The following is an 11925-nucleotide window of genomic DNA, read 5'->3' on the forward strand; positions in this document are numbered from 1 at the left end:
CAAATAGATATAACATATTATAATATGACAGAACAGATGAGATAAATTCATGGCTACATATGAAACAACAGAGATGAATATATGAAACATATATAATCTGCAGAACGCAAAACAGTAAGGACATAAATTGATCATACCCTCCCATGCGCACTGAGGATCCAGATCCTTGTCCAGCTTCTCTTGTCATGTCGCCAGGAAGAAGAAGATGTTTTGGGCATTCACATAGACGCTCCCCAAAAACCTAATTGTCGATCCTCCGTGCAAGGTCTCGAACGACAAGGGCTTCGGAGGCACCTGCCCTCTCGCCTCTCTGTGCGCGCAGAGCTACGAGATGGAAATACCCACACTTGCGGCTAGACTGAGGTTCTGAAAGTGTTCTGCTCGCGTGTACCAAATGACAGGGGTTCTCTCCTACTTAACCTTTCGCGGAAGGAAGCTGAAGGAGAAGGGTCGCATGCGGCACGCCAAGAGACGGGCAGCTGAAGGAGAAGGGTCGCATGCGACACGCCAAGAGACAGGCAGCTAACCGGAATTGAAACTCCCACGGTTAATGTCACACCACGCCCGCTCGCCACCTGCCTACCTGCCACGCCACGCCCGGCCCGAGCCCAGCCCGGCCGGCGGCGGCGCGCGCGCGTGGCACGCCCTTGTACGTTTCTTGACTTCTCAATATAAGTGGAATAATTCCCACCATATAAGTCAAGCCAACGACCCTTGGACTTCCAATATGGTACTATTGGTATTCTCCACCATTGCACACCATAGAGTTTATTGAATAAATGGGCCAAGCCCATAGAAGATCCAACAATCCCCACCAAACTCTAGGGTTTGTAATGATGAAGTATCAGAATAACAATCTTTTGATATACCAGTGTTTCGATGGAGACTGTTAAGTTGAACATCCATCTAGAATAAGAGTTTCACTCATTCACAACTAAACAATGGACTAAGCCTTGAATTGACAGTTTTGTGCAAAGTGAGATTCGCTCAAATCCTTTGCTGATACTAGGCTGCAAAAGGGTACTCCCGCTGTTTAGAAGCATATAAGTCACACTTCGGTGCCTTTCATGAGTATTTAGGGATTACCCAAGTCCCATAGACTGTGACCAACAGTCTGACTCATATAGGTGTATTCCTCAGAAGATGTTCTGTAGGACAACATCTCACCTTTATAAGACTCTTGGAATACATTAAGGTAAATACCATCCTGCCTTACAGATAGGAAAGATGTGCATCAGAAATGAGTTAAGGAAGGGATCTTTCCTCACAATCTACTCCTAGCTTGTTTCTCCACTCTACTCCACAGGATCTCCGATCACAAAGAGCAGGTTACCACTAGAGTAGATTTCACATGGGTCTCATACCCATTTCTCTCGATGCACTTTCTATCACATTGCGTGACAGACCCTTAGTGAATTGATCTGCCAGATTATTCGATGTGTGGACATAATACACCGTTATAACTCCAGAATTTTTCAGCTTTCTGACAGATTTCAATCTCCTCTTAACATGCCTTGTAGACTTCATGTTATTCCTAGAACTGTTAACCTTTGTAATCACAGTTTGGTTGTCATAGTTCATGGAAATAGCCGGTATCGGTTTTTCAACTACCGGTAAATCCAATAGGAAATCACGAAGCCACTTGGCCTCAGCCCCAGCAGTGTCTAATGCCGCGAGTTGTCACACCCGGTTTTAGAAGGAAAACCGAATGCGAACCTTGTACGTGCCAGGATCAGCAATTCGCGTACACAGCAGTTACATAACTGGACATCATCACACAGTGCTCAAATCATAATATAAAAGGGGAATAATAGTCGATTACATCATATGTCTGAGACATCCACATAGTCTTTACAATAATCAAAGTGCGGAAAAGAAACGTAGATACACGCGGCCTTCACAGGCAGCCGACTCGGGGTTGCCGCTAACCCACGCCTAGAACTCGTCGTAATCTTGGAACTCTCCTTCCATGGCTTCATCTTCTCCTGAGCAGTGGTTGCAATGCTGACAACCTAGGGAAGGGGGGTTGGTGTGTAGAGCAAGGGTGAGTACACATCAACATACTCAGCAAGTGTCCTGTTTGGCTGTAGTGGACTAGCTTTATGTGGGGGGGGTAAGTCAAGCAGTTGCTTTTAGTTGGTCAGATTATTATTACTAGCAGATAAAGCCAAGTTTTAGAATTAACCCACGTTATTAACCCAAACGTACCCTTTCCAAACGGAAATAATACCACTTACCATCACCGGGGTCAATACCAAAACCATCATTCTCATTGCCACCTGTAATCCGAACATCTCTGATCAAGTACCACTAATCAATGGAGCTCCCTTGGCCGCTCATAACCGCGAGCACGACTGATATATCAGTTTTCAAACACTCTGTAGAGGTTGCGCATTTTACCCACAAGCCGTGATTCCCTTTCTGCCCGGAGATCATGACTCTCCATTGAGAGCACCTAGAGGGGGGTGAATAGGTGATCCTGTGAAACTTGAAAACTTAATGCCACAAAACTTGGTTAGGCGTTAGCACAATAATGCCAAGTGGCTAGAGAGGAGTCTCAACAAAACACAATAACCACAAGAGATCAATCACAGAGATGGCACAGTGGTTTATCCCGTGGTTCGGCCAAGACCAACGCTTGCCTACTCCACGTTGTGGCGTCCCAACGGACGAGGGTTGCAATCAACCCCTCTCAAGCGGTCCAAAGACCTACTTGAATACCACGGTGCTTTGTTTGCTTTACTATATCCCGTTTGCGAGGAATCTCCACAACTTGGAGCCTCTCGCCCTTACACTTGAAATTCACAAAGAAACACGGAGTAGGGGAGGGATGAGCAACTCACACAAGACACAAAGATCACAGCAAATACGCACACACAAGACTCAGACTTGAGCTCAAGAGACTATCACAAGTTCCTCACTAGAACAGAGCTCAAATCACTAAGAATGTTGAACAAGGGCGCAAGAACGAAGTGTGAGTGATCAACTATGCTCAAAGAATGCTTGGTGTTCTCCTCCATGCGCCTAGGGGTCCCTTTTATAGCCCCAAGGCAGCTAGGAGCCGTTGAGTGCATTCCAGGAAGGCATTTCTTGCCTTCTGTCGACTGGCGCACCGGACAGTCCGATGCACCACCGGACACTGTCCGGTGCGGATCTCTTTCCTTATTTGGCGAAGCCGACCGTTGGTGCCTTGGAGCCGTTGGCGCACCGGACACTGTCCGGTGCACACCGGGCAGTCCGGTGCCCCCTACTAGCTGTTGGCTCGGCCACGTGTCCCGCGCGGATCGCGCGGCCGACCGTTGGCCCGACCGACCGTTGGCTCACCGGACACTGTCCGGTGCACACCGGACAGTCCGGTGAATTATAGCCGTACGCCGTTTATTTCTTCCCGAGAGCAGCAAGTTCGCCTGAGCCAGCCTGGCGCACCGGACACTGTCCGGTGCACCACCGGACAGTCCGTTGCACCTAGACAGAGCTGGCTTTGGCTAAACAAGGCCATCTCTTCTCCAATTCGATTTCTCTTGTTTCCAGCACTTAGACACAATACATTAGTCTCTAAAACAATGTACTAGGTCTGAGAAACATACCTTTATACTTGATTTGTACTTCGTCCACCATTTGACACTTAGGCACTTGTGTTGGACACTAAATCACCAAAACACTTAGAAATGGCCCAAGAGCACATTTCCCTTTCAATCTCCCCCTTTTTAGTGATTTATGCCAACACAACATAAAGCAAGTAGAACAAGTACAAAATCAATTCAAATAAGAACTCAAATTTGTTTTGAATCAAATTTGGCATATATGGATCATTCTTTGCCACCACTTTTTTTGTTTTTGCAAATCAGACTCAATTTCCTATTTCTAAGTCAAACACACATGTTGAAACCTAAAGAGAGATATTTCACGAGAAATTGATCAAGGATTCAAAAACTCCCCCTTTTTCCCATAATTAAACCTTCTCCCCACAGGAGACCAACTCTTGACAATAAGAGCAAATAAGAGTACTACTATTTTCAAAATTCACAAGTTCCAAAATTCACAAGTGGTAGCTGATCCATTTATTGCTTTGGCCTTATTTTCTCCCCCTTTGGCATCAAGCACCAAAACGGGATCAATTTAGGCCCTCTAACCCCATTGCCTCACCAAAATCTTCAACTAAGAGTAAAAAGGCAATAAGAGTACAAAGATGAACATGGAATAAGTTACTCTTTCATCGGAGTGCAGTGGAAGTCTTGCATGGTCCAAGTCCACCTTTTCCCTTTCAATCCTCCTTCGAGACTAAATCAAGCAAACTCAAGCACATGGTTAATCTCAAAGGGTCAAGTTGTAACACATCTCCCCCTAAATGTGTGCGTTACTTGCACAAGGACTTGTGAGGTCCGGGGAGTGCTTGTACAACTTGAGCACCATAAATAAGCAACAAAATGCAGAAGGAACATGATCACAGGCATAAACACATGTATGCTATAAATCAATCCAAGTTCCGCGAATCTAAGACATTTAGCTCACTACGCAACTTGCAAAAGGTCTGCTCATCTAAAGGCTTTGTAAAGATATTGACTAGCTGGTTCTCGGAGCTAACATGAAACACTTCGATATCTCCCTTTTGCTGGTGGTCTCTCAAAAATTGATGCCGGATGTCTATGTGCTTTGTGCGGCTGTGCTCAACAGGATTATCTGCCATGCGGATAGCACTCTCATTATCACATAGGAGTGGGACTTTGCTCAGATTGTAGCCAAAGTCCCTGAGGGTTTGCCTCATCCAAAGTAGTTGCGCGCAACACTGTCCTGCGGCAACATACTCGGCCTCAGCGGTGGATAGGGCAACGGAGGTTTGTTTCTTAGAACTCCAGGACACCAGGGACCTTCCTAAGAATTGGCACGTCCCTGATGTACTCTTCCTATCGACCTTACATCCAGCATAATCGGAGTCTGAATATCCAATCAAGTCAAGGGTAGACCCCTTTGGATACCAGATCCCGAAACAAGGCGTAGCGACTAAATATCTAAGAATTCGCTTCACCGCCACTAAGTGACATTCCCTTGGATTGGATTGAAATCTAGCACACATGCATACACTAAGCATAATATCCGGTCTACTAGCACATAAATAAAGTAAAGACCCTATCATAGACCGGTATGCCTTTTGATCAACGGACTTACCTCCTTTGTTGAGGTCCGTGTGTCCGTCGGTTCCCATTGGAGTCTTTGCGGGCTTGGCGTCCTTCATCCCAAACCGCTTGATCAAGTCTTGCGTGTACTTCGTTTGGGAGATGAAGGTCCCGTCCTTGAGTTGCTTCACTTGGAACCCAAGGAAGTAGTTCAACTCGCCCATCATCGACATTTTGAATTTCTGCGTCATCACCCTGCTAAACTCTTCACAAGACTTTTGGTTAGTGGAGCCAAAGATTATGTCATCGACATAAATTTGGCACACAAAAAAGATCACCATCACAAGTCTTAGTAAAAAGAGTTGGATCGGCTTTCCCAACCTTGAAATCATTAGCAATTAAAAAGTCTCTAAGGCATTCATACCATGCTCTTGGGGCTTGCTTAAGTCCATAGAGCGCCTTAGAGAGCTTACACACGTGGTCGGGGTACCGTTCATCCTCGAAGCCAGGGGTTGCTCCACGTACACCTCCTCCTTGATTGGCCCGTTGAGGAAAGCGCTCTTCACATCCATTTGGAACAACCTGAAAGAATGGTGAGCGGCATATGCTAGCAAAATACGAATGGACTCTAGCCTAGCCACAGGAGCAAAAGTCTCCTCAAAGTCCAAACCTACGACTTGGGCATAACCTTTTGCCACAAGTCGTGCCTTGTTCCTTGTCACCACCCCGTGCTCGTCTTGTTTGTTGCGGAACACCCACTTGGTTCCCACAACATTTTGCTTGGGACGAGGCACCAGTGTCCAAACTTCATTCCTCTTGAAGTTGTTGAGCTCCTCTTGCATGGCCAACACCCAGTCCGGATCTAGCAAGGCCTCTTCTACCCTGAAAGGCTCAATAGAAGAGACAAAGGAGTAATGCTCACAAAAATTAACTAATTGAGACCGAGTAGTTACTCCCTTGCTAATGTCACCCAAAATTTGGTCGACGGGATGATCCCTTTGAATCGTCGCTCAAACTTGGGTTGGAGGTGCCGGTTGCGCTTCTTCCTCTATCACATGAACATCTTGTGCTCCCCTTGATCACACGCCTCTTCTTGATGAACCTGTTCACCGTCTTGAGATGGGGAATGCACCATTGTTGAGGAAGAAGGTTGATCTTGCTCCTTTTGTTCCTGAGGTCGTACATCACCAATCGCCATGGTTCGTATTGCGGCCGTCGGAACATCTTCTTCATCTACATCATCAAGATCAACAACTTGCTCTCTTGGAGAGCCATTAGTCTCATCAAATACGACGTCGCTAGAGACTTCAACCAAACCCGATGATTTGTTGAAGACCCTATACGCCTTTGTATTTGAATCATAACCTAACAAAATCCCTTCTACAGCTTTGGGAGCAAATTTAGAATTCCTACCCTTCTTCACTAGAATGTAGCATTTACTCCCAAAAACTCGGAAATACGAAACATTGGGTTTGTTACCGGTTAGTAGCTCGTATGACGTCTTCTTGAGGAGGCGATGAAGGTAGACCCTATTGATGGCGTGGCAAGCCGTGTTCACGGCTTCCGACCAAAAGCGCTCGAGGATCTTGAACTCTCCAAGCATCGTCCTCGCCATGTCTATAAGCGTCCTGTTCTTCCTCTCTACTACACCATTTTATTGTGGTGTGTAGGGAGCGGAGAACTCATGCTTGATCCCTTCCTCCTCAAGGTACTCCTCCACTTGAAGGTTCTTGAACTCGGACCCGTTGTCGCTCCTTATCTTCTTCACCTTGAGCTCAAACTCATTTTGAGCTCTCCTTAGGAAGCGCTTGAGGGTCCCTTGGGTTTCAGACTTATCCTGCAAAAAGAATACCCAAGTGAAGCGAGAAAAATCATCAACTATAACAAGACCATACTAACTTCCTCCTATACTTAGATAGGCGACGGGTCCGAAGAGATCCATGTGAAGCATCTCCAAAGGTCTTGATGTGGTCATCACATTTTTGGTGTGATGAGAGCTTCCCACTTGTTTGCCTGCTTGACAAGCTGCACAAGGTCTATCTTTTTCGAAATGCACATTAGTTAAACCAATCACGTGTTCTCCCTTTAGAAGCTTGTGGAGGTTCTTCATCCCCACATGTGCTAGACGGCGATGCCACAGCCAGCCCATGCAAGTCTTAGCAATTAAGCATGCATCTAAACCGGCCTCTTCTTTTGCAAAATCAACCAAATACAGTTTGTCGTCTAGTACACCCTTAAAAGCTAGTGAACCATCGCACCTTCTAAAAACAGACACATCTATATTTGTGAATAGACAATTATATCCCATATTGCATAATTGACTAACTGATAACAAATTATATCCAAGAGACTCAACTAAAAACATATTAGATATAGAGTGCTCAGATGAAATAGCAATTTTACCTAACCCTTTTACCTTGCCTTGATTCCCATCACCGAATATTATTGAATCTTGGGAATCCTTGTTTTTGACGTAGGAGGTGAACATCTTCTTCTCCCCCGTCATATGGTTTGTGCATCCGCTGTCGATAATCCAGCTTGAACCCCCGGATGCATAAACCTGCAAGGCAAATTTAGGCTTGGGTCTTAGGTACCCAACTCTTGTTGGGTCCTACAAGGTTAGTCACAATTGTCTTAGGGACCCAAATGCAAGTTTTATCTCCCTTGCATATTGCCCCTAACTTCCTAGCAATCACCTTCTTATTCTTTCTACAAATGGCAAATGAAGCATTGCAAGCATGATATGTTGTAGAAGGTTCATCAACTTTCCTAGGAACATTAACAACATTTCTCCTAGGCATATGAACAACATATCTCCTAGACATATCTCTACCATGCATATAGGTAGAACTAGAAGCAAACATGGCATGAGAGTCTAAAGCATCATAAGCATTACAACTCCTATAAGACTGTCTTCTATCATGGTACATAAAAGCATGGTTCTTTTTAGCACTACTAGCCATAGGGGCCTTCCCTTTCTCCTTGGCGGAGATGAGCGCCTTATGGCTGGTTAAGTCCTTGGCTTCCCTCTTGAAGCCAAGTCCATCCTTAATTGAGGGGTGTCTACCAATCGTGTAGGCATCCCTTGCAAATTTTAACTTATCAAATTCGCTTTTGCTAGTCTTAAGTTGGGCATTAAGACTGGCCACTTCATCCTTCAATTTAGAAATTGAAACTAGGTGTTCACTACAAGCATCAACATTAAAATCTTTACACCTAGTGCAGACAACAACATGTTCTACACAAGATGTTGATTTATTAGCTATTTCTAACTTAGCATTCAAGTCATCGTTTATGCTTTTTAAACTAGAAATAGAGTCATGGCATGTAGACAATTCACAAGACAACATTTCATTCCTCTTTATTTCTAAAGCAAGGGATTTTTGAGCTTCTACAAACTTATCATGTCCATCATATAAGAGATCCTCTTGCTTTTCTAGCAATCTATTCTTATCATTCAAAGCATCAATCAATTCATTTATTTTATCCACCTTGGTTCTATCTAGACCCTTGAATAAACATGAATAATCTATTTCATCATCGTCACTAGACTCATCCTCACTTGAAGAAGCATAAGTACTAGTGTTACGAGCGCTTACCTTCTTTTCCCTTGCCATGAGGCAAGTGTGATGCTCGTTGGGGAAGAGGGATGACTTGTTGAAGGCAGTGGCAGCGAGTCCTTCGTTGTCGGAGTCGGACGACGAACAATCCGAGTCCCACTCCTTGCCAAGATGTGCCTCGCCTTTTGCCTTCTTATAGTTCTTCTTCTTCTCCCTCTTGTTCCCTTGTTCCTGGTCACAATCATTGTCGGGACAATTAGCAATAAAATGACCAACCTTACCACATTTGAAGCATGAGCGCTTCCCCTTTGTCTTGGTATTGCTTGCCTGCCCCTTGCGACCCTTTAGCGCCGTCTTGAAGCGCTTGATGATGAGGGCCATTTCTTCATCATTGAGCCCGGCCGCCTCAACTTGCGCCACCTTGCTAGGTAGCGCCTCCTTGCTCCTCGTTGCCTTGAGAGCAATAGGTTGAGGCTCATGGATTGGACCGTTCAACGCGTCATCGACATATCTCGCCTCCTTGATCATCATTCGCCCGCCTACAAATTTCCCAAGAACTTCTTCGGGCGACATCTTGGTGTACCTAGGATTTTCACGGATATTGTTCACCAAATGTGGATCAAGTACAGTAAAGGACCTTAGCATTAGACGAACGACGTCGTGGTCCGTCCATCGTGTGCTTCCGTAGCTCCTTATCTTGTTGATGAGGGTCTTGAGCCGGTTGTATGTTTGGGTTGGCTCCTCTCCCCTGATCATTGCGAATCTTCCAAGCTCGCCCTCCACCAACTCCATTTTGGTGAGTAAGGTTACATTGTTCCCCTCATGTGAGATCCTGAGGGTGTCCCAGATCTGCTTGGCATTGTCCAAGCCGCTCACCTTATGATACTCGTCCCTGCACAAAGAGGCTAACAACACAGTAGTAGCTTGTGCATTTCTATGAATCTGTTCATTGATAAACATAGGACTATCCGAGCTATCAAATTTCATTCCACTCTCCACAATCTCCCATATGCTCGGATGGATAGAGAACAGGTGACTACACATTTTGTGGCTCCAAAATCCGTAGTCCTCTCCATCAAAGTGAGGAGGTTTGCCAAGTGGAATGGAGAGCAAATGAGCATTTGTGCTTTGCGGAATACGAGAGTAGTCAAAAGAAAAGTTCGAATTAACCGGTTTCCTTCTCTCGTAGTCGTTGTCGTCGTTGTCCTTTTGGGAAGAAGTGGACTCGTCGCTGTCATCGTAGTAGACGATCTCCTTGATGCGTCTTGTCTTCTTCTTCCCATCCTTCCGTTTGTGGCTCGTGCCCGAGTCGGTGGGCTTGTCATCATTCGGCTCGTTGACGAAGGACTCCTTCTCCTTATCATTGATCACGATTCCCTTCCCCTTAGGATCCATCTCTTCGGGCGGTTAGTCCCTTTCTAGAAGAGAACGACTCTGATACCAATTGAGAGCACCTAGAGGGGGGGTGAATAGGTGATCCTGTGAAACTTGAAAACTTAATGCCACAAAACTTGGTTAGGCGTTAGCACAATAATGCCAAGTGGCTAGAGAGGAGTCTCAACAAAACACAATAACCACAAGAGATCAATCACAGAGATGGCACAGTGGTTTATCCCGTGGTTCGGCCAAGACCAACGCTTGCCTACTCCACGTTGTGGCGTCCCAACGGACGAGGGTTGCAATCAACCCCTCTCAAGCGGTCCAAAGACCCACTTGAATACCACGGTGTTTTGTTTGCTTTACTATATCCTGTTTGCGAGGAATCTCCACAACTTGGAGCCTCTCGCCCTTACACTTGAAATTCACAAAGAAACATGGAGTAGGGGAGGGATGAGCAACTCACACAAGACACAAAGATCACAGCAAATACGCACACACAAGACTCAGACTTGAGCTCAAGAGACTATCACAAGTTCCTCACTAGAACAGAGCTCAAATCACTAAGAATGTTGAACAAGGGCGCAAGAATGAAGTGTGAGTGATCAACTATGCTCAAAGAATGCTTGGTGTTCTCCTCCATGCGCATAGGGGTCCCTTTTATAGCCCCAAGGCAGCTAGGAGCCGTTGAGTGCATTCCAGGAAGGCATTTCTTGCCTTCTGTCGACTGGCGCACCGGACAGTCCGGTGCACCACCGGACACTGTCCGGTGCGGATCTCTTTCCTTATTTGGCGAAGCCGACCGTTGGCGCCTTGGAGCCGTTGGCGCACCGGACACTGTCCGGTGCACACCGGGCAGTCCGGTGCCCCCTACTAGCCGTTGGCTCGGCCAAGTGTCCCGCGCGGATCGCGCGGCCGACCGTTGGCTCACCGGACACTGTCCGGTGCACACCGGACTGTCCGGTGAATTATAGTCGTACGCCGTTTATTTCTTCCCGAGAGCAGCAAGTTCGCCTGAGCCAGCCTGGCGCACTGGACACTGTCTAGTGCACCACCGGACAGTCCGGTGCACCCAGACAGAGCTGGCTTTGGCTGAACAAGGCCATCTCTTCTCCAATTCGATTTCTCCTGTTTCCAGCACTTAGACACAATACATTAGTCTCTAAAACAATGTACTAGGTCTGAGAAACATACCTTTATACTTGATTTGTACTTCGTCCACCATTTGACACTTAGGCACTTGTGTTGGACACTAAATCACCAAAACACTTAGAAATGGCCCAAGAGCACATTTCCCTTTCATCCATTGATCACTACCAAGGTGACCCAGCAGGGTATCACTATGTAGCCTTTACAAAGATTCCGCAGGGCTGTAGCCGCCCGTTAGGTTTCCTAAATGCACTGCACTCCTCCCCAAGGGGTGAACCAAACTTGGCAGAGCGAGCCACATACACCGAGCCCCATTAACGGCACGACGACTAAGCGAACTACAACCCGGTTCCTCTAATTATTCAGCTAAGGGCATCTCACTCCACCCTCATGGTTGCACTGTTTTCCCGGGCGGTCATCCAACGAACAGGTCCTTACAGAGAGGCACTCGAGAAACCGCTCGAGCCCCCTTAAATGCCACAAGTAAATCATCATAAATAAGAAGGAAAATAACGTATCATAGATAAATCTCATCATGTTCATTGATTAATGTTAAACACTACCATAAAGCTAAACCATAATAATCCAACCCAAATAGGTAAGCAAGGACATGGATAACAAAAGCTAGTCAATCCTTAGGTATAAACTGTGTAAATGCGGAAAGTGAATTAAGGAATGTATAGGACATAAGTGGGTCAAGGGACACTTGCCTTCACCAACCGACT

Source organism: Zea mays, chromosome 6, assembly GCF_902167145.1.
Source record: "Zea mays cultivar B73 chromosome 6, Zm-B73-REFERENCE-NAM-5.0, whole genome shotgun sequence".
NCBI lineage: Eukaryota > Viridiplantae > Streptophyta > Magnoliopsida > Poales > Poaceae > Zea > Zea mays.